We start from the raw sequence: 16,098 nt of genomic DNA on the forward strand, positions 1-16,098 counted from the left end.
GCTCGAAATGATGTGACCGAGAACAATACATTGTTTTACCATAAAATGACATTTCTCCCAATTTAAGACCAAGTTCTTCTCGATACATCTCTGCAGAACTAGTGTTAGATGATGTAAACATTGATCAAACGAATCACCAAAGACAGAAAAGTCATCCATAAAGACTTCAAGGAATTGTTCAACCATATCAGAAAAAATGCTTAACATGCATCGTTGAAATGTAGCAGGTGCATTACATAATCCAAATAGCATTCTCTTATATGCAAATGTGCCAAAAGGGCAAGTGAAAGTAGTTTTCTCTTGATCTTTTGGTGCTATGGGAATCTGATTATATCCTGAGTAGCCATCTAGAAAGCAATAAAATTCATGGCCTGCTAATCTATCAAGCATTTGATCGATAAATGGTAAAGGAAAATGGTCTTTACGTGTGACAGAATTCAACTTTCTATAATCAATGCAAACACGCCATCCTGTAGTTACTCTAGTGGGTATCAATTCATTATCAGCATTGGTAACTACTGTGACTCCTGACTTTTTGGGGACAACTTGTACAGGACTGACCCATGAACTATCAGAAATTGGGTAAATGATACCTGCATCTAATAGCTTAAGGACTTCAGTTCTAACAACTTCTTTCATGTTAGGATTTAACCGACGTTGCATTTCCCTAGTAGTTTTAGCATTTTCATCAAGGTGAATGTAATGCATGTAGTCTACTGGGTTTATACCTTTAATGTCTGCTATGGTCCATCCTAATGCCCCTTTGTGATCTTTCAAAACATCCAACAACTTACCTTTTTGTTCGTCATTTAGGGATGATGAGATGATTACCGGCAGAGTACTTTCTTCTCCTAAAAATGCATATTCCAGAGTGTTGGGTAATGGTTTGAGCTCGAGTTTCGGTGGTGATTCTGATGATGGAATGAGTTGCTTCTCTGATGGTGCTAGTTGCTCAACTCTTGACTTCCATTTATTAGTGTCCATAGATGGTGCTGAGTCAAGCAGGGCATTGACCTCATCGACCGATCTGTCAATATCAAAATCCAAACCAAAGTGAGTTAAACATGTTTGTAAAGGATCATCACTAAGGTTTGAAACAAAAGTATCATCAACTAATGCTTCAATTAAATCCACATCAACAATTCCATCATCTGCACTGTGAGGTTGTTTGGCAATGTTGAAGATGTTCAGCTCCATAGTCATGTTGCCGAAGGACAACTGCATATTTTCAGTCCTACATTGAATGTGAGCATCCGCAGTTGCCAAGAAAGGTCGGCCTAGGATAATGGGGATGTGCTTCCTTGAATCCTGTATTGGTTGAGTGTCAATTACAATGAAATCAACAGGAAAATAAAACTTGTCTACTTGGATAAGCACGTCCTCCACAATACCACGAGGTATTTTTGTGGACCGATCTGCAAGCTGTAACACCACTGGAGTTGGGTGTAATTCTCCAAGTCCAAGTTTCACAAATACTGAATAAGGCAACAAATTTACACTAGCTCCTAAATCCAACAAAGCATTCTCAATTGTGTGGTTCCCTATGCTACATGAGATAGTGGGGGAGCCTAGATCTTTGCATTTTAAAGGAATTTTATGTTGGAGTATAGAACTAACGTTTTCTGTTAAAAAAGCATTCTTTTGAACATGCATATTTCTCTTTTTAGTGCAAAGGTCTTTAAGAAACTTGGCATAAGATGGAACTTGTTTAATAGCATCAAGCAAAGGGATGTTAACACTTACCTATTTGAAGATTTCAAGAATCTCACCTGTGGATTTTCCCTTCTTTCCTTTAGCTAACCTTTGAGGAAATGGAGCTTTGGGAACGTATTCTCGTGGGTTAGTTTCTTCTTTCTCCTCCGGTGATGAGTCCTCAACATTCACAGGTACAATTTGATTTTTTTTTGTCACCGGCATCTCCACTTTGTTGTCGACTTCCTTTCCTTTTCGCAAGGTCATTACTGCTTTGATCTCTCCATGCTGCTGTGGTGAACTGGTACTTGCTTCATGTACTCCTTTAGGATTAGGCACTGGTTGACTTGGAAATTTGCCTTTCTCAACGGTCATTGCCAAGGTCTGAACTGAAGAAGCAAGTTGTCCCACCATCTTCTCGAGGCTTGAAACCGATTGAGCTTGTGAGTTGAAGCCTGCTCTCAACTCATTTCGTAGTCCATCAATGGTGCGGTTCTGTTGCTCAATCGTAGAGTGAGTAAGATTCTTGAGATTTTGGAATGAATCCTCCCATGGTCTGGGTTGAGAGTAGTTCTGGTTCTGATTGTATGGTCTAAATGGGGGCTGAGAGGCTTGAGGATTTTGAGAAATTTGTTGCATTGGTGGAGCTGGAGCTGCTGGTCCATTCTGTTGGAATCCTTGAGACCATGAAAAATTGGGGTGGTCTCTCCATCCAGGGTTATATGTGTTGGAGTATGGGTTGTAATTCGATGGTTTTCTCATTACACCTATGGCATTGGCTTGATCTGAGTATGAGTTATGGTCATGTGGCTCTGTTGATTTAGCAGTCGATAACGATGCTATTTGTCGAGCAAGACCTTCAACCATCTCCTTGACTTCTTTGATTCCCAAAGTTGACTCGCCAATTTGAACCTCATTTACTCCCTTAATTCTTCTAGTATTCCTGATTGATCGACTCCGTTGTTGGGAATTATCCGCTTGTCGCTGGAAGAATTCCCAAATCTCTGATGCACTTTTTGACATTAGCTCTCCTCCACTTGTTGCCATTAGCCATTCTTGCACATTTGGCAATAATCCCTCCAAAACGTATTGGCATTGGTGCCATTTCTCGTACCCATGATGTGGACACTTCAAGAGTAGCTCATTGAATCGCTCCCACGTTTCGAAAAATTGCTCGTCCTCTCTCTGAGTAAACTCTGAGATTTCCCTGCGAATAGCATTGGTTTTATGTACTGGGAAATATTTATTCAAAAATTTAGTTACCATTTGTTCCCATGATGAAATGCTATTAGCAGGCAATGTATTAAGCCATGAACGAGCTCTATCCTTTAAAGAAAATGGGAATAATCTGAGTTTAACATTATCGTCTGAAAAATTTTCATATTTAAAAGTTTGACAAATGGCATGAAAATCATTCAGATGATTATATGGATCCTCATTTTCTAGGCCATAAAATGTGGGGAGACAATTTAGCACACTAGGTTTTAGTTCAAAGCTCCTAGCAGCTACATTAGGGTATCTTATGCATGATGTGCTCAAATTAGCTAAAGGACTGAAGTAGTCCTTAAATGGCCTCTCCTGTGGTTGCAAATCCATTTTATTTTTAATATGTTTGTGTGTGCGAAGTGTTTTCTCAAGTTCAAGGTCTATAGGTTCAAGATTGGGTAATAATGACCTACGACCATGCATGCAAAACAAATAAAATAAAAATAAAGATGGGAACAAAACAAATAAAAATAAAGAAGAAGGAGAAATTACGATACTAACCTTATTGCGCTATGACAACCTTTCTATAAAAATACACAAAAATAAATACGTGAAAGAAATTAACTAAAAATTAAATTAATTAAAATAAAATAAAATAAAATTACAAAGAAAAATAAATTAAAAAATAAATTACAGAATTTTAAAGAAGAGAAAAAGAAAAAAAAATACTAACCTTTAAATGTAGATTCACTTTTTTTTTAATAATAAAAAAAATACAAGAAAACAAATAAAAGAAATTATTCACAAAAATTAATTCTATGAATTAAAATTACTTACCTCCCCGGCAATGGCGCCAAAAACTTGTTGTGCAAATTTTAATGTACTCGCAAGCGCACGAATCTATTGTAGTATAGATCAATGGTGACGAGTGTCGATCTCACGAGGAGGTGGATTTTAATTATATGTAGAATTAATTTTGTGAATGGGTGATTGGATTTGTGGTGGAAATGATTTGGAATATGCTAAAACTTAAATTAAAATGGCAAGAATAAATTCTAAAATTGGTATTGAAATGGCGAGAAGAAATTGAAGAGAATTCTATTGAAATAACGTACTTGGGTATCTGGATCCATATCAACATACATCATGGGCTAAATAATCCGTATTAATGCCAATTAAATCATGAGGGGGGAATCCACACCTCATGAACCACGCTCTAATCAATATGGTGCTAAGGGCTTATCGTGCCAAATAATAATAACCTTATACTAGAGAACCAGTGTAACCAAGGCGGTATCTAGACAAGACTATTATTATTTGTCGACGAGAAGTCAAAACATCCACAAAAACTAGAGGGGAAGAGAAAATAAATTTACCAAATTAAGCCCATGACACATGTTGAGACTTCACCTTCAACCCAAGCCTGAAAGAAAATTAGCCACTCATAATTGAACTAGGGGCAAAATAGAAATTTATTAAAATACGAAGAAAATATAAGATGGAGAAGGAATTACAGAAAATGGATCCCAAAAATGGATTCAGAGATATCAAATTAGGGGGGGAGGCCCCCTTTTTATAGATACATGGAGTAAATCATGGTCATCGGATTAAAAACAGTTTGGACGCTCAGGATTGCGCCACGTCATCAGTCAACAGTCCACGGTTTGACAACGCGGATGAACAGTAACACGGTTTGACTCGGATGAACAGTAACGCGGTTTGACTCGGATGAACAGTAACGCGGTTTGGTTGAAAATAATCCTGTGTGATGCATGTATCGTACGCGAGATTTTTCATCCACTGATATGCTGCCACGTCACCATCAACAGTACATAAGAATTTTAGCCCAACAGGATCGTAACACCTCATCAGTCAATGCCACATCATCGGTCAATGCCACGTCATCGATCCGTCTATGTGAACAGTGTTGTGAACAGTAACGTAGTTAGTACCGTACACGTGAATAGTACCGTACACGTGAATAGTACCGTACATATGAATAGTGCCATTTTTCCTTTTATGCTCCTCCTAAGGTTTTCGACTGTCCTGAGTTCAAAAGTGATGTCCGTTTTGCCGTCTGATCTCTCCTTTATTGTGAAATGACTATAATGCCCCTAAAATACATAAAATACTTAATTAAAATAAAACACATGTAATTAAATCACAAGAAGGTTAAATACATAAAAGTAAGGGTTGTTAGTAAGATTTGAAATGTAAAATGATGGTTTTCTCCTTTATAAATATGCATTTTCTAACACTCAACAGTGATTACAATAATTATGTCTGTAATTAAACTAGCATGATTATAAATCTACTCTACTAAAAGATTAAAATGGACCCTCATAATTGCATGCTATCTAGGATAATGTTCTCGAATAATAATTTGACCTATTCCACATTGATTTCTTTACTTAACAATCATTTGTGCCACATCAATAAAATTGATATCTCAATTGTCCAATTAATTTAGTTACATCTTGTTCCTTGACACTTACTGGTTTTCTCTAACGATCATTTTCAACATACTAATTATGTTAGCACACTTTGATTTGAAAATTTTATGATCAAGTATCAAAAACCTGTCAAGAGAAGTGTTGTACAAATTTTATATTGTTAATCTATAATTTCACTACTCATAAATGCTTCCACCAAGATATCAAGTAATCTTGACTACAAATGTATATCGTGCCCATTGGTAACTCAAATGGAATAAAAATCATAATCATGAAACTATAATTAACTCAAGATTAAGATTGCAATAAAATCAATGCATATGAGAGTTAGTAAATCTGATAGTCATTTCAAGATTAATTAAATCTCATATACAATCTAGTTTAATATAGTCAAATCTCATTTATAATCCAGTTCAATATAGTCAAACTACATTAGTAAATTCATTTATGATTTAATAAAAATCATTTAACAAATTCACTACAATATAATTTATTTAATCATAAAATAACTTAAATTTATGTCTTTTAAGAATCTAATTGTTGATCACATAAATATATATAATATGATTAAATGGACTTTATTCAAAATACTTATGCAATTAAGATATCTAAAAAATCTATTAAAATTTTATTAATAAGAAAGCCATTTATTACAAATAAATATGTATTAAAGAGCACATCATTCCAATAGTTCTTGCATGTGCAATCTTACAACAAACATGTGGCTCTCCACCATTAACTAATATTAAAAGACCAAAGCTAACTGACACGGGAGGCTAAGCTTGACGAGCTCAAGTGTGCAAAACTTAATCTAGCACGACATACAAACCATTTACCTTGATTGTTTAACAAGCTAAGAGCTGGAATCGAAATGTGCTAGAATCAGAATGGGCTAGAATGTGAATGGGAAATATGAATTAAAATAAGTTATTTACTTGAACTGTAATAATCGGTATTAGAATGAGTTGTATTTCTATTAATGTATTTACTTTGTCTTAGAATCAGAATCAGAATGAGTTTTATTGTTCAAATTATTAAAAAGTCCTTAATTAACTATTGTCATAAATATTAATTTTTATTTTAGTTATTGTGATTGTTATTATTAAAAATTATTATTATTGGTAATTATTGTTAATGATAATATTATTATTAACATTAATATATTAATTAATTATAATACTTTTTTATCATTAATAATAATAATAATAATAATCCATTCACATAATAATAATAATAATAATAACCATAATAAAAATCATCATCACATCAGCAACATGGTCGTCGTCATAGACATCACCACCGGAGACGACTGGTGGTGGTGGATTGCAAATGGTGAGGACGAAGATTGCACGATGAGGCTCGATTTTGGCAAAAATCAGAAGACGAAAACAACAAAGACGACGAATCTGACCTGTGCTCTTTTTTTTTTTCAACAAAGGGCAAAATTAGGTTTTTGAATTTTTTGGGGGGAGAAATTGAAATTCTCAGGAACGGGAGACTAATTCCTACCCCTCTTAAAGAATAAATCTCCCATTCCCCATTCCCAATTGTGGTGGGCCCCGTGATTCTGATTCCCGCCTTTATTTTGCAAAGTAAACGCTGTCAATTATTCTAATTCTGAATTCCAATTCTCTAATTCAAAAAATAAACACACCATAAGTAAATCACATGCATACATGGTTAGTCACAAGAGATCAAGGATGATTTTTGGATAAATATGTGAATGGCAAAGTTTGTAATTATGCACGTGTGATTTAATTGTGGCAATTTTATATTGGGTCATCCAATTTATAAATAGGGTCTTGTACTTCACTTGTAATTCATTGTAAAATTAATAATAATTTTCATTTCTAATAAAATCTATCTTTTCTTTCTTCTTATATCATTTATTTATTCATACTTCCTATCATATTCTCAATAATTATAATAGTACTTTAATTATTTTTAAGATTTAATAATAATAATAATTAATAATTATTAGCATAAATTTTGGGTATTTATTTGTTTGTTATATGTGATATAAGATTTTTAGGTAACATTGTAGAAAACTTATGCTACTGATTATTAGACAATAGGCTGGGAGCAATAATTTTTCAATACCTTGTGAACTTAATATTGTTCTAGACAATTTTATGTTGATATTGAAATATAAATTTTGACTACGTTTGTTGTGCTGCTATATGATAAAATGATTTTTAGGAAATATGCCTCCTTTTTCAATGAAGATTTGTAAATTCTAAATTAGGACATTTTTTGGGCTTTTCATATTTAGTAGTTTTCTTATTTATAAGGATTCCTATTTAAGTAATAAGTAATTTCCCTTTTGGGATTTAACTTATTTAAGAAGCAATACAACTTGTATAAGGAAAGAAATACTTCTCCTACAAGAAATAATTACTATATAGGGAGGTTGAGTTCACTTTTGTACATATCACAACAATCAGTTCTCTGCAAATAGACAAAGTGTGAGAGAAACGGTAGATCTATTGAGAGATTAGGTGTTATTGGGGTTTTGGATAAGAGGAAAATACAACTCTTATCACACAATTGACTAATGCTAAGCAAATTATGTTTCAAGTTTTCAACATTCCGATACCAATGATTTTCCCTTTTGAGTTGTCTCCAAAGGACACATTTCCACCATTTTCAATTTTAGTAAAACTTGAAAACCAAGATAATTCCCTATCATATGTCTTGAACATCTGCTATCTAAGTACCACTTATTTTTCCTTTTCTTTGATCCCGCATCAAGTTCATCCAATGATTCTTCCCCGATCGCCATGAGAGCTAAATTTGTCATTTCTTCATGTTCTTCATTATCGCTTGTCTCCTCGTCGCTATCGTCCTATGTAGCTACCATTGCTTACTTTTTGAGCTTGCTGAGCAGAGGACACTCAACCGTATATGTCTAGGCTTTTTACATTTATAGTAAATGATTTTATCCTTTTTCTCCTTTTGGTTTTTGAAGTTTCGAAACTTTCTTCGCTCACTAGTTTTCTTGTAAAATTTTCTGAATCTTCTAGTCAGCATACCCATCTCCTCATCATCCAGCGCACTTTCTTCATCACTCTCATGTTTTGAAACTTTGAAAGCAATATTTTTCTTCTTCTCATCATGCCTTTTTTCTGTTACCACGTCTTATTCATATGAAATAAGAAAGCTAATTAAATCATCAAGAGGTAAAGTATTTAAACTTTTTGCCTCTTCAATAGCAGTTCTCTTAGGTCTACATTCTTTTGGAAGTGGCCTAATGATTTTCTTTACTTTCTCACTATTCGAGAAAGTTTTTCCTATGGCTCCTAGGGTGTTCACTATGTTCGTAAATCATGTATACATAGAATACACACTTTCATTTTGTTCCATCTAGAACAATTCGTATTGATGAGTGTATCTACTGATTTTAGACTCTTTAACTTGATTTATTCCTTCATAGACAGCCTCAAGTTTATTCCATATTTCTTGAGCACTCTCACAACTAGATGCTCTATGAAATTCCTTTTTATCTAGAGCACAAAACAGAGTATTCATTGCCTTGGAGTTTAAAGACATCGTTTTCTTTTCTAACTCACTCCATTGACTTGACGGTTTAAGAATATCATCTCCTTCTTCATTTTTAGTTATAGGTATAAATGGACCATCACAAACAACTTCCCAAAATTCGTAATTTAAAGCTTGCAAGTAAATTCTCATGCTAGTTTTCCAATATGGATAGTCATTACTGTCAAAGAACAATAGTCTAGTTGTGGACTATCCTTCCCTAAAGCTTGAGTTATTTTAGGTTGTCATGGATCTTTTACTCTAGACGCTTAAGTCCTAATAAGAGAACAAGGCTTTGATACCAAATAAAATTCTACTTATGCAATCCAAGAGGGGGGGCTGAATTGGGTATCTAAAAATTATTCAATTCTAAAACAAAACTCAATGCTAATCTAAAATGAATTTAAAGCAATAACAAATAAATCAATCACAAAATAAAAAGATAAGGGAAGAGAGATTCAAACACGGAGATTTTTATGTAGTTCGGCCAACCTCGCCTACGTCCACGCCTCCAATCACTCAAAGTAAAGATTATAAATTTGTTCTTCACCTACACAATACTTAAGATTACAAATCAATGCCCAATATGTGAATAAATGAAGTAAGAATGTGTTTAAAGCTTTATAAAGGTTGTATTCTCGATTAGGAGCTCAATGATAGAGTTGTGATCAACTTTTGTTTGAATTTGAATGAGCTTATTTATAGTTGGAGCTGAAAAATTAGCCGTTATTTAATTTTTGGGAGAAAACGGATCGCCGTTAACCGTTATCAGTTAATCATTTGTATTGGTCAAAGTTACCGTTGAACCAAATTTCAAATAAACGATTGACCGTTTGTCACTACCCTTTCACCGTTAATTTCCAAAGACTTGTAAAATAAATTTCTGCTATCCATTCTTACTGAACGGTTAAAGGTCAGCATAAAATGACAGTCTGAAAATTATCGGTTAGCTGTTTGAAGTTAATGGTTCACCAGTTATTTCCAGTAACCTGCAAAACGAAATAGCTTTATCCGTTTCTATTAAACGGTGCAAGATTAGTACAAGCTTCTATTCTGGAATTTATCGGTTAACCGTTTGCTATAAACGGTTCACCGTTTAATTCCAGTAACCTTCCCAGCATATTATGTTTTCCGTTTTTGCTAACCGATTAGAGCTTAAGCAATTGTCCCTCTCTGGATTTTATCGGTTAACCATTTCAAGGTAAACGGTTCACTGTTTACTTCTAGAATCACAGTTTTAGCCAAATATCATAGGGAATCATCTTCCAATTGAAGTATAATCAACTTTACATCTTTCATGAACACAATAGGAATGATTATATGGCTTTTGTTTATTAATGATTAGCTCCAACATTTTAATAAAAAACATTTAAAGTTTGTTATCATCAAAATCAATATAATGAACATATTCATGTTAACAACAAGCACTGTAACCAGTCTCTTATTGTCTTAGCTAGTAAATATTAAGCCACAATTTTATTAAGAAACTCACCCTATATTTGTACTTTTTGTGTATTTAGTTCAAGATTAATATAATATCATAACATGATTTTCTTAAACATATTGTTAATTGGAAATAACTATGATAATATTATATATCCAAATAGGATTAAATTTAGTTCTCTAATTATTAAATTATTTAATGTTTAAATTCCATAAATTTGTTTTCATATTTTCTAAACAATATATTTCAAGCCACAACTTATATTAATATAATCCTAATTCTAATTAATTTTTTCCAAGTGATTTTTTTTTTCAGTGGATGGTAGTTGAATTGAAATCAATAGAGAAAAACAACTTGGACCATGTGGAGCATGAGACTGTAGAACGGGATATGGATGCAAGAGGCTTGGAGCTAGTATTGTAAAACTTGTTGAAGAAATCTAAGTGTTGTTAATGAAGATACCTTAGAGGTGGCATAAAGACTTTATGCTCTAAGTTAGTGTTAGCATGAATATTATTTCTTAATTTATATGACAATTGAACTATCGAAAGTTACTTAGTATTGTTATATTTATTTATTTTTTTAATGGATGCATAATCTTGCACAAATGATCAATATATATTTTAAAAAAATAAATGTGGGCGGGGGAGATTCGAACAAAGGTCCCAATGGCCTTAAAACTAAATGGACACTTGAGTGGAGTAGAAACTGAGCATTATTTAGAGACCTGGTTGTTTATTGATATGTTTTAAATTATAATACCTTTTTTTATAGACTTAAAGTCACTAAGGAGTAGTGTTGGTAACTTGACAAGATGGGTCAAGATTCACCGAATTTGATCCTGTCTCCAACAATAAATTGGTACAAAAATGTGTCATGATACCGTCTTGAACAAGATCCCGAATTTTTCTAGATGACATGAGTTTTCTATTATATACTGCTGATTATGTCACAAATGACATGTCATACTCCTATAACCGACATGTCATACATTTTTTTACTAAACGATTCATCATATGTATATGACCAACATGTCAAATATATGTAATTAACTAAACTGACTTGTCATATATTTCTAAAAACTTAGATTTTGGGACATTCAAGATCTCAATCGGAATTTTCAAACGACTCGAATCTCAGCCCAAATAGTAAATTGAGATATAAATTTTATCTCAAATCCCATCTTAAATGACCTAGGATCCCGTTCTGTTAATATTTATTTATTCACGTAAGTCTCTCTTCACAGGTGCTCTCCTCTTCGTGAGAAAACCTTGAAGGAGAGAAACAAAGAGTCTTTATGGCTCATATAGCCACTCTTTGATAGTGGCGGCTAGTTTAGTTCTCATAGTATTGTCCCCAACCTTCTGAGGTTGGCAGTGAAAGTCATAAAACAGGCGGAGTTCATTAAACACGGGGATTGTTGCAGGAAAACTTTTAGAAGTTCTTTATTGAAGTAGTTGAGAACTAGCAAGGTATGGATACAGAGGAGTTAATTCGCAAATGCAAAGCTATTTCAATCAAAGGAGAGCAGCCGAATAAGATATCATTCATGGGTAGAAAGAGTGCTAGGGGGGAGCAAATAGCAGCATGATGTCTGGTGGGCAAGATTATGCACCAAAGAGGAGTGAATCTAGAAGGTCTCAGATCTGCTATGCTACAGATATGGAGAACAAATAAAGAAGTGAGAATAGAGAGCTTGGGCAGTAACATATTTATGTTTAAGTTTGCTGTGGAGGCTGATAAAAAGAGAGTCATGGGAGGAGGGCCCTGGCATTTTGATGGGGCGCTAATGGTGTTAACGGAACCAAAAGGCATTGGAGACATAGCAAACTAGTCATTCACTCTCACACTTTTTTGGGTTCATCTTCGTAATATGCTGATTACATGGATGCACAGAGATATGGTCCAAGAGTTGGGAGAGTTCATTGGTTCAGTGGGAGAGTTCATTGGTTCAGTGGAAGAGGGGAACTGTATTGGGGAGATTGCAAGACTCCGAATCTCGGTGGATATCACTAAACCCCTTCGGAAATTTCTAGAAGTGGAAACAGAAGATGAAGGCAGCATCCCAATTCCAATTCTCTATGAAAGACTACCTGATTTCTGTTTTTGTTGTGGGCTTATAGGGCATCAACATAAGGAGTGCATAGAGTATAAAGGGCAACCCAAGGAAGACCTCCCTTACGACTACTGGATGAAAGCTACAACACGATTTGGAAAACTAAAGCAGAACCGCCGAGATAAATGGCAGCGAGAACAGAATCAATTCAAGAAAGGAGATGGTGCTTCGGATAACCAAAGTCAACAGAAAATGCAAAACAGTCAACGGGACCCGGAAACTGAATATGGATCTGAATCCAGTCCTCTCAAATCAGGTGAACCTTTAGACCCAATGGTCCATGGAAAGAATGGCAAAGTAGATGGAGAACATGTAATGTAAGAAGCTGGAAATTCGAGGAGACAGCTCAAGCTACCAGCTGTAGAAGTTGCAGAAGCTGACACAACAGAGCAAAGCGGGAAATTAATCACAAAAGAAGGAAAAGAAAAAGAGCGGGAAAAAGAAGCTGAAAACTCATTTAAAGAAAACAACACATGCCAAGCAAGTGCGGAAGAGAAAGTGGAGAATGGGCCAGTAGCGAGCCAAAGTAAGCCCAAACGCAAGAAGTGGAAACTACAGGCTAAGGAAATAAGCAGCAGCAGTAAGGCAAAAAAGGGATTGGGAGCTACTAAACGGAAAGGAGAAACAATTTCATGGAGAAGCCCAGATCGTAAGAAGAAAAGATTAAATAGCCCAAGGGCAGCAACAGCCATACACTTGCACTGCAGCTCTCCTTCGGCAAAGATCAAATTGAGCTGGGAAAATACAAACCCAGAAAAGCAAGATGCTACAGCTTTAACAAAGAACTTATCGGTGGAGGCTGGTGACCAGCCCCGCCGAGAACCATGAGGATCCTCAGCTGGAATGTCCGGAGAATGGGGAATGACCGGACGTTCTTAGCACTCAAAACCATTCTCCAAATGCACAAACCTCAAGTTGTTTTCTTGTGTGAAACCAAATTGATGTCTGTGCAAATGAGAAAAGTTGGCAAATTACTGAAGTTTGATGGATGTTTTGCAGTTAGCAGTAAAGGGAGAAGCGGAGGAATAGCCATGATGTGGAACTCAGAAATCTCAGTCAACATTACATCTTTCAGCAGCCACCATATAGATGCTGAAGTGCAAACCGAACGAGGGAAATGGGTGAGGTGTACGGGAATTTATGGACATCCGGAGGCGGATCAAAAAAGGCATACTTGGACTTTACTCAGAAGGCTCGCAGGCTTATCTTCCACTACTTGGCTTTGCTTTGGTGACTTTAATGAAATCCTTCACTTGCATGAAAAGAATGGAGGTAATGACAGAGACTCAAATGCTGTCAGCGAATTTCGAAAGGCTATCCAGGACAGTAAGCTAATTGATATGGGAAGTAATGGATGTTCTTACACTTGGTCTAATAGGAGATTCGGATCAGGTTTCATTGAGGAGAAATTAGATAGATTTTTTTGTAGTAAAGACTGGACAGATCACTTCCACGATGCAATGGCAACAAACCTTGTAAGCTGGAGCTCCGACCATAATCCCATCTTAATGGAAGTTCGGGAAAGTGACACAACTTAAAAGTAAATTTTAACTCCCAAGTATAAGAGTGTCTTGTTGTATTATAACTCGGTGAGTCCGAGGTCGATCCACAGAGAAAAGATTTAATTAGTTTATTTTATTTTATCTAAAAATTGAAATTAAAACTTGAATATAAACAACTTAATTTAAATGAAACTATGGAATTGAACTAGTTAGGGTTATGGATCCACTCTTAGAAATAAATAAAACTTAATAAATTCTTTTTGCCAATTTGTTTTAGATTTATTACTCAAAAGATTAATTATACAAATTATTATTATTTTCCCTTTAATTTTATGATGGATTAAGTATTTATTGTGCCAAAATTTAATTTGTCTACAATAAGTCAAAATACCATTTCACCATGCCTTATATTAAGATTTTAAGAATTTATTGTGCCAAATTCATTTGTTTGTCTACAATAAATCAAATTTTCAAAATATAAAACATGTATAAAATTAAATAGAAAATAATTTAATTTATAAAATTAAACATAGAATTTGATTAAATCATATTTATTTCTTAAGAGTTTCACCTTCCCCTAACTAATATTATTTAGTTAAGCATAATTAAAATAAAAAGAAGTAGTAAAATTGAATTACTTATAATTAAAAGAAATAAAAACAACTAAAATTGGAAATAAAACTAATTTTATTAATGAAAATAATTATACAAAATATTAAAAACAAACCTGGAAATCAAGATTACAAGGAGATGGAGAGAATTTGAGAAGAAGAGAGTTGTAGAGAGATGATTAAAACATAAAAATGAGGCTCTATTTATAGAAAAATAAATTCATAATCCAGTGCTTTGCGGTCCATCATAGGCTTCATGCATGTGCTCCTCACAACCCTTAGATCAAGATCCAATGGCTGGTCAAACTTCAAAAGTCAACATCACACATGGCATCATTTGACTCGTCCGATTTACCCAAAGAACGGTTGAGATTTGGCGGGTTAATGGGTGGATCGGGTCGACCCGAATACAAAGATTCGGATCCTCCAACTTGCTTCACCAACCATTGCCACGTGGCACAATCATGGCCATTGAATCATGAACGGTTGAGATTTAGTCAAGATTGCCAATTATCCCATGCACTCATATCTATTGTAAGCTCATTTCATCATCCAATCAGTGCTCGGTCAACAGGAAAAGTCAACTTTTTTTACACAAGCCCAATTTTAAGCCGATCTTGACTGATCTTAAGGTTTTCGGACCTCCGGAATCCAAATTTGACCTCCGTTTATCTGTTTGGAGCCTCGAAGTACGTGAAATTAATAATTTTCCTAATAAACACATAAAAATACACAAAATTAAATATATTTAAAACATAATTAATAATTCATAATATATTACATAAACACAAATATAAATTATAACATAAGCATAAAATAACATATTATCGCTTGATAATTAAACAATTTTTAATACTAATCACACCCCCCAACCAGCTTATTGCTAGCCCTCTAGCAATTAAAGTGTTATATTAAGATTTATAAAATTCACATGCAAGTTAATAGTTGTTCATCTATCCTCTAAATTACCAAATAAATGAACTCTCCCAAATTCCTTTACCACATTGATGTTCACTCATTATCCAGAATATCATCAAACCTTCTTTTGTGCTCAAGTAATTAACACAATACTTATGGGGCTTCATTAAAAGAAAAACAACATTTTCGTTCTAAAATTCATTAGAAATTATATCTTTAGGCAATAGATTATTCACACATTTTTTTTTTATATTACATTTCTAACCCGTGTAGCGAGCTTTAGGTCAATGACTCCCAGACCAGTTGGCCTTAGGGCACTAGGTGTTGAAGCACCCCTACGGACTTAATTACTCGGGTTTCTAATAAACAAACAATATATCTATTACCCATGTAGCGAGCTTTATGCCAGTGACTCCCAGACTAGTTGACCTTAGGGCACTAGGTGTTGAAACACCCCTACGGACTTAATTACTCGGGTTTCTAGATATAACAAAATTAAAAACATTTTTTCTTCTTCTTTTTTTTTGATTTTTTTTTTTGGTTTTTTTGTTTTTTTGTTTTTGGAAATATACACTTTCTACTACCTTAGATACTATTCCTAATAAATCAAAAGAACTAA

The 16,098-nt window shown here is 34.3% G+C and overlaps 1 protein-coding gene across 1 annotated transcript in view; it reads right to left on the bottom strand.

Moving 5' to 3' along the window:
- LOC107176996 (probable cytokinin riboside 5'-monophosphate phosphoribohydrolase LOGL10) overlaps nucleotides 1-16,098 on the bottom strand; it is an 85,521-nt gene that overhangs the window by 67,554 nt on the left and 1,869 nt on the right. The gene's annotated exons all lie outside the window — the stretch shown is intronic.

The sequence above is a fragment of the Citrus sinensis genome, chromosome 9, assembly GCF_022201045.2.
Source record: "Citrus sinensis cultivar Valencia sweet orange chromosome 9, DVS_A1.0, whole genome shotgun sequence".
NCBI lineage: Eukaryota > Viridiplantae > Streptophyta > Magnoliopsida > Sapindales > Rutaceae > Citrus > Citrus sinensis.